This window comes from Pteropus vampyrus, unplaced genomic scaffold (assembly GCF_000151845.1).
Source record: "Pteropus vampyrus isolate Shadow unplaced genomic scaffold, Pvam_2.0 Scaffold338, whole genome shotgun sequence".
In the NCBI taxonomy this organism is placed as follows: domain Eukaryota; kingdom Metazoa; phylum Chordata; class Mammalia; order Chiroptera; family Pteropodidae; genus Pteropus; species Pteropus vampyrus.
Genome location: NW_011889119.1, coordinates 129,437 through 137,116, shown reverse-complemented (window position 1 = coordinate 137,116; position 7,680 = coordinate 129,437). Strand labels below are relative to the sequence as shown.

At 56.8% G+C, this 7,680-nt stretch overlaps 1 protein-coding gene across 1 annotated transcript in view; it reads left to right on the top strand.

Annotated features, from left to right (window-relative positions):
* Window positions 1-78: 78 nt before the first annotated feature.
* Window positions 79-7,680, top strand: part of ARHGEF10 (Rho guanine nucleotide exchange factor 10) — an 80,984-nt gene continuing 73,382 nt past the window's right edge. Inside the window, exons 1-2 of the mRNA XM_023522320.1 lie at window positions 79-165; window positions 1,477-1,584. The gene's annotated coding sequence lies outside the window, so the exon portion shown is untranslated. The remainder of the gene's footprint in view (window positions 166-1,476; window positions 1,585-7,680) is intronic.

Sequence of the window (7,680 nt, the reverse complement as noted above, 5' to 3'; positions counted from 1 at the left end):
CGGGCAGGCGCTGCAGCCAATGGGCTCCTGGCAGGGTCCAGGCCGGCCAATCACGGGTGGGGGTGGGGCTGCCCCTCCGTGGGTGGGGCCCGAGCGCATCCTCGGGCGGCGGACGCGGGGCTGGGAGAGGGGCGCTCGGAGGGACGCGGCTGGGGTACCGGCGGGGTGAGTGCGGGCCCGGTGTGAGGCGAAGGCGGGGAAGCGAGGGTCCAGGCCGGGTGAGCGCGGGTCCCGGGCAGCACCCCAACTTAAGCAGGGTGCCCCCTTTCCCCAGGCACAGACGTTGCAGGTAATAGGGTCCACGGGCAGCTTCTCACTTCAGCGAGCTGTCCCCGGCCTCCGAGCACAGGCAGTGCAGGTGACGGGGGCGCGAGCAGCCCCCCAACTTTGGCGCGTGCCCCCGTTCCCCCTGGCACAGACAGGGCAGGTATTCGGTCAGGCCCTGGGAGCAGCCCCCATCTTCAGCGGGGTGCCCTTGTCCCCTGGGGATAAGGGTGATGGGGCCGAAACTGCGAGGACAGGTAGGAATGTGCAGGAGGGACCCCGGGTAGGGGGCGGCTGGCTGGGGTAAAACCGACCGGCCGTAGCCCCACGAGGAGCAGTCGAGTTGTTTGTGTGGGGCGCAGGGGTTCAGAGTTTCCTATAGAGGCAGAAGTCTTGGCTGGCTATAGGAGGAAGACAGCTAAGGCTAAAAACCTGGGTGCGTTTTCCTCTGCGGGTTCTACCTGCTGCGGAAGCTGAAGTAGGGGTGCGGTGGGGCCGCTGGTCAGCAGGGGCCTAGCTTCAACCCCTCTGGAGACACTTCTTCCTCTGTGGGACCCTGAGTGTTGAGCTCAGAGTTCTGAGTAAATGTCTTTGCTTTTAATGGGGTGTGAATGTCCTGGGAAGCAGAAGACATATTTGGTGCAGTGCAGTAACCACTTCAGTTACTAACTTTTGCTACAGATAAGAATTCTCTTCACTCAGAGTGCAGTGAGCTTTCATTGTTTTCTCTGGCTGAGCTGCTGAGTCAAGTCGCCGCCAGTAGTTTGGATTTTGTGCAGGAGTTAACTTCCTTCCAGGTGGAACACTGCAAGACATAACATTTTCACTGTCCTTTTATTGCTTAAAAATATATTTTGAACATCTCTTACAGGAAATAACTTACTGTTTGTGTAGTTTAAAAATATTTGTCCCTTGAGCTCAAATAGCAGTTATTGGCCCCAGGATGTGACTTAATGGCCAGCATCTGCAGTTAGGTCGCAGGATTCACAGACACGGATGTCCCTGATTCTTTGCCAGTAAGAAGTCATTGTTCTCAGGTGCTATTTCATAATTGATTGATGTTTCCAAGGGAGTTATAGACAATTAGGGAAGAGGTAAAATTCAAAGTTACTCAAAATAGCTTTTCTCCTTTTCAAAGCTGAGCTCTTAAGTTGACTTTCTAGTTTTACCAATTTCATCATTGATATTTTGGTGTGCATATTTTCTCCGCAGCGTTTTCGTGGCGAAGTAAACTCTGGGAATTCTGGTCAGAAGCCTCTGGCGGCTGGCGGCTCGGCCAGGAGCCCTGGGCTGTGTTCTGGAACTGTCCCCTGACCCCAGGTGAGTCAGGGCAGACCACAGAACTTGAGTTTGCCCAGGAAATTGCTGGAAGGCAACGGTTTGAAATGCTTTTTGAACTAAAATGTGCTGTGTGAGTTAGAGCGAGATGAACGTGCCGCGACTTCGGCTGCTCTACTCTGCGAGCGGCAGTTTTGTCAAAAGCGTCACCGTAAAGCGTTAGAACCCCCCTCTCTCATTGCACAAGGCAATGGAAAATCCTGATCGAGATCTCCAGGGCTGGCGAATGTGTAATTCGCGCGCCGTTTGTGGTTTGCACAGGTTGAAAGGTGAGCGGAGTGGAGCAGGACGGGGTCGTAGGTGTAAGACACTCGTGAGGCGGGAGTGCAGCTCGGTTCAGCCTTCTGGAAGCGTGATTTTGGGGGGACGAGGAGGGAATTCTGGGTCTAGGGAAACCTGACAAGGCCAGCGTGCATTCTGCAGGGGCGTGGGGAAGGGCCAGCTCTAGGGGGTGGCTGTGCATCCCGTGTGACAGGTGACGGCCGTGAGTGGGCCCTGCCTGAGAACAGGTAAGGCACAGGTGCAGAGCTGGCAAAGGACCCCTCCCCCGCCCCGGGCCCCCCCATCACACTCCTCATCGCCTGTCCTTCCCAGCCCCGGTTCAGCCTTTCCAAAGTCACCGCGCTTAGACGTTTGTTTTCACTTCTCGATCTGCTTTTGTATGTGAGTTTTCAAAATTTTGATGAAAACGACCAGTCACCGGCATTCCTGTTCTCCCTTCCGTCATGGACGTAATGCCTACCGGCCAGCAGGAAGGGCTGCTCGTGGGTCGCTGATGTTTTACATTGTTATTAAGCAACGTTTAAAAAGACTTTTAAAAGGTATTCGATTTTTTTAAGCTTTTGTCTTCCATCCACCACTTTGTGATACTAGAAGATATTTACTAGAGTCGTTCACTAATTCTGCCGGAAGTAAAATGTAGTATCAAAGCTGCGACAGCCATGTGATGGCTGTCATCACGGGGAGAAGTGGAGAGGCTATACTTTAAATTGTCCCCAAGCTCGTGGTGTCTTGTGCTAAGCCAGCTTCCCGCAAGGGGGCTGGTTTACCTGGTGACAAATTCTAGGCTCCAAAATCTGGGCTCAGGGAGTCACTTGGGGCTCTCGAAGTGGGGAATTCGTGAAGAAAGCAAAAGCAGCGCCTGGGTACACGGACGGCCGCGGGAGAGGGTCAGGACCCCGCAGGGCGCAGGCACAGGCGGCTCTGAGGCACGCTGTCCGTGGGGAACCAGACCCTCACGCTTGCACGTCGTCGTCATCGCGATGAGGACATTCGAACGCCGAAGTCAGACACGCACCCGGGCGTGTGCCTCTGTGTGCGCGTCGGCGTCGGCGTCGGCAGTTACGGGCTGATGTGCACGCAGGGCGCCGTGAGCACTTTCCGTTTTAGTCTATTATCCGCCTTATTTCTCTGCTGGGGAAATAGAGTGGCGACTTCAGCCTGGCTTCCGATTTTAAGGACCACGAGAAAAGCGAACTGGAATGGGAGCATTTAGGCTGACACAGCACCCCTGCCGATCTGAGCGACGATTCCAAGCCGGGGTGCGAGGGCTGGGTCTTTGGAGAGACATAGGCAGGTTCCAGCACGACCAGCCCCTTGGATGTCGCTGCTGGAGCCAGGCTCTGTCCTACTTCAGCCTGGGGGCAGAGTGGCCTGAAGGCTTGGGCTGTGTGGAACAGCCAGGTCAGGATCCCTTTGGGGGCCAGTGGCACCCAACCCAGGGATCCCGGAGTGGACGATGGCCGCGTTCCCAGGCCAGCAGCTTCGCCCCTAAGCGCCGAGCTCCAGCGGAAAGAATTCGGTGTGTTTGGCGTGTCTTTTCACTTGCGGTGCGGGCAGGTCTGGGCCTGGCCGGCCGGTTGGCTCAGGCAGCTGGGGCGTCGAGGCCAGGCTCCCGCGGGTGGTGGCTCCGTGTGGGGAGGCTGCGTGCTGCGTCCCTCGAGCTCTGGGGCTGGCCAGCCTGCCTGCTGCAGAAGTGATAAAGGTGGTTCCTGCAGTGACTCCAGCGCTGACTCGACAGGGCGGTGGGAGGCGCCTGCTGGGGCCCTGGTTCGGGTCCCACTCGGCTGTGTCACCTGTGTGGGTTCTGGGCTCAGCCAGCAGGAGCACTTTTCTCCGAGCCGCCTGGGGAACAGTGACTTCAGCGTCCGTCCCCGCGGTGCAGGGGTGCATGGACGCCGTCACCTGGCGCGGAGGGCGGGGGCTGCCGCCGGCTGTGGCCCCCTCCAGGGCCCCGTCTGTGCTGCGACTTCGTGGCTCCCGTGCACACCTCTCCCCAGCTCCGGGCCAGGCCGTCGTTTCAGGCTTCAGCTTCTCCCCCGAGGAAACGGGTTTAATGTCACTTCGTTCTCGTCCGTTTTTAAAATGAAGTTTTCACTTACAGAAAAGTAACCTAGGAACAATCTGTTCACAAATGGGACATGTCCATGTGGTCACAGGGCACGGCTCTGACGCGTCCGGGATGACTTGCTACTTTGACAGGTGTTCAGGGAGCGTCCAACAGGTGCCCAGTACCAAGCAAGCAGCGGCCTGGGGCTGGGCAGCGGCCCTTGCAGGCCAAGTGCTGTCCGGCATCGGGGGAGATGATAACCCAGAAGGGCAGAGCGAAGAGGAGACAGGGCTGGTGGCCGGGGAGGGCCCACAGAGGAGGTCATGTTCGAGTGAAGGCGGACGGAGCGACAGGCATGGCAAGGGCGTCTGGGCAGACGGAACGGCGCACGCCGAGGCCCGGTGTGTAGGCCTGTCCGGGGCAGTGAGCAGGCCCGTGGTGGAGCCCTGTGCGTGTCGTGGACTGTGGGACGTGACCTCGGGGAGGCAGCAGACCGGCAGGAGCCGTCGCACGGCCGTGAGCAGGTCCGATCCCGTTTCAGCGGGCCATCCTGGTCACAGGTTACGGGGCGGGGCGCGGGGGCAGAGGCAGGGAGGCCAGCACGAGGCATTACTGTGGCTCGGCTTAGCGCGGGAGGCGGTGTGGACCGGGCAGGTGGTCAGGCGGGAGCAAGGCAGCTAGTCACGAGATTCTGGACGGATTCTGGAGGCGGAGCTAACGGGACCTGCCGACTGGGACTGAGAGAAAGGGACAGAGGGGGACGCGCTCTTGCTTTGTCCTGGGCAGGCAGGAGCAGGTGCGCAGTTCCTGCGTGGGCACTGGCGGCCTTTCCCGCTGGAGCTGGCGACGGGGTTGTGTCTGGGGGGGAGTTTGAGACCCACCGTCATCCCCACGCTGCCCGCCGCACCCCAGGACGTGTTTCTCTCGTACCTGGGAGTTCGCACCATTCGGCCCCCACGCGTGCCCCGCCCGCCTGTGGCGTCCAGCAGCGTGTTCTCCGTGGGCTGTTTGTTTTTGATGATTCCACGTGTAAGTGACATCACATGACATTTGCCTTCTCCTGTCTGACTTATTTCACTCAGCATAACGCCCTCCAGGTCTGTCCACGTTGTCGCCCATGGTCGTGGCCGCGTGGTGGCCCGTTGTCCACGTGCACCACCTCGTCCCACGGACGCTCACGTTGTTTCTGTGTCTCGGTGCCGGTCCCCGGCACTGCTGCACACGCAGGGGTGTGTGCGTCTTCTCGAGGGAGCGCCCTCGTTTCTTTCGGACACACACCGGAGGAGGGGCTGCCGGGCCGTGTGGCGGCCTGTTTTCAGTTTTTTGGAGGAACTGTTTTCCGTTCTGGCAGCGCCAACTTAAATTTCCACATCCTCACCAAAATTTGTTATTTTTCGTCTTTTTCCTGATGCCATTCTGACAGGTGCGAGGCGATACCTCATCATGGTTTCGATTCGCGTTTCTCTGATGATTAGCCACGTTGAGCATCTTTTCGTGTGTCTGTTGGCCGTCGTACGTCTCTGAAAAACCTCAGTTCAGATCCTCTGCCCATCTTCAAACCGGATCGTTTTTGTCGTTGTCGAGGCACTTCAGTTCTTCGTGTGTTTTGGACATTGGCGCCTCGTCAGGTCTGATTCGCAGGTCCTTTCCCCATCCAGCGGGCTGCCTTTTCGTTTGCTCGTGGTTTCCTTCGCCGTGCAGAAGCTTTTCGGTTTGATGTGGTCTCATGATTCATTTTTGCTTTTGTTGCCTTTGCTTTTGGTGTCAGATCCGAAAAATCATCACCAAGACCAATGCCACGGAGCTTATCGCCTGTTTTCTCTAGGAGTTCTGTGGGGTCAGGCCTCACGTTTGAGTCTTTTGGCCCATTCCGAGTCGATTTCCGCGGATGCCGTTTGGGAGTGGTGCAGCTTCATCCTCTGCGTGTAGGTGTCCAGTTTTCCCAGCACCACTTACTAAAGAGACTGTCTTCACCCCACTGTATATTCCTGCCTCCTTTGTCAGAGGTTAATGGGCCGATGTGTGTGGGTTTATTTCTGGGCTCTCGGTTCTGTTCCCTTGGCCTGGGTGTCTGTTTTTTGGGGGTGCCATGCTGTTCTGGTTGCTTTAGCCTTGTATGGTTTGATACCAGGTAGCGCGATGCCTCCAACTTTGTTATTCCTCGAGATTGGCTAGTCAGGGTCTTCTGTGGTTCCATATACATTTCAGGATTGTTTGATCTATTTCTGTGAAAAGTGCCATTGGAATTTTGATAGGGATTACCCTGAATCTGTAGATTGCCTTGGAACATAGACATTTTAACAATACTAACCGTTCCAATCCACGAGCATGAGATCCCTTTCTATTTATTTGTGTCTTTCTCAGTTTATTTCATCAATGTCTTATAGTTTTCAGTACACAGATCTTTCACCTTGGGTAAATTTATTCCTAGATTTTTTCTTTTCGTCGCCATTGTAAATTTTGTTTCTCTTTTCAAAATCCAGCTCTTAGATTCATCGGTGTTTTCTACTATCTTCTGAGTCTCTTTTTATTTGTGTCTGTCCTGCCCTTTGCTGTTGCTTCCCTTCTGCTCATTTCGGGCTTTGTTTATTTCTCTAGATCCTTGAGCTGTGAAGTGAGGTGGTTTGTTTGAGAGGTTTCTTGGTTCGGCATTTATCGCTGCGAACTTCCCTCCTGGGGCTGCTTCTGCTGTATCCCTCGAGTTTCGGTATTTTGTGTTTTCATTTGTCTCAGGTATTTTTTATTTCTCTTGATTTGTTCATTGGCCCTTTGGTTTTTCAGTGGCATGCTGCGCAATCCCCACATAGTTCTGATATTTCCTGTTTTCTCCCTGTGTTTGGTTTCTGGTTTGATACCTTTGTGGTCGGAAAAGGTGCTTGGTTTTTCGGTCTCCTTAGATTTATTGAGACTTATTTTGTGGCCCGTGGTGCTCCCCGTGGGGAAGGTTGCGTGTGCCGTTGAGAAGGACGCGTATTGTTGTTTTGGGCAGGATGCTTTGTACGTGTCTGTCAAGTCCACGGTCTAACGTGTTGTCTGAGGCTGGTGTTGCCTTATGGACTTCCTGTCTGCTCCGCCTTCCCTCACGGGCCTGCGGGAGAAAATGCTCGTCCCTTTGGCTGCGGGCGCTGCGGTCTCTAGGGGCAGATGAGGACCAGGAGGTGAAGGGCGTGTTCGGAAGGGTGCGGCCTGCGGGAGTTTTGCTGCGGGCACCGTGAGACCCGGGGGCTGAGAGGGCGGCTCCGTCTCGCAGGAGCGGACAGACTTAGCGGCCGAGTGCCGTCGTGCAGGCTGAGCCCTGCGCACAGGCGTCCGGCTTTGTGTTTTATTATGACCGTGTGAGCACACGCGGCAGGCGTGGCCTCTTCTGCTTCTCACGAAGGTGCCACGTGGGCTCGAGGCCCCGGGTCAGAAACTTGGTGCGTGTGAACGGGCATCCCCGGCAGGAGGGACACGGTGAACTTCGGTGGCCCCAGGGACCCGTCCTGCTGAGTGCCGAGGTGAGAGGGGCCGGGGGTGCCCTGTGGAGCCGGCAGAGTCTGGGTGGGGGCGGGGGCCGGTGGCGGGCAGGTCATCGTGGCAACCGACCAAGGTGCAGGCCGTGCGCTTCTGTGGCAGAGACCTCCCGGACGGCCCCCAAGGTTGCCTGGCGAGAGGGCAGCTGGTGGCGGTGGCCACGGTGGTGCTGCTCTTCCTCTGCGTGGCTGTGGCAGCGTCGTGGCCACTAGCCATGGCTCTTGCTCGGTTCCCTC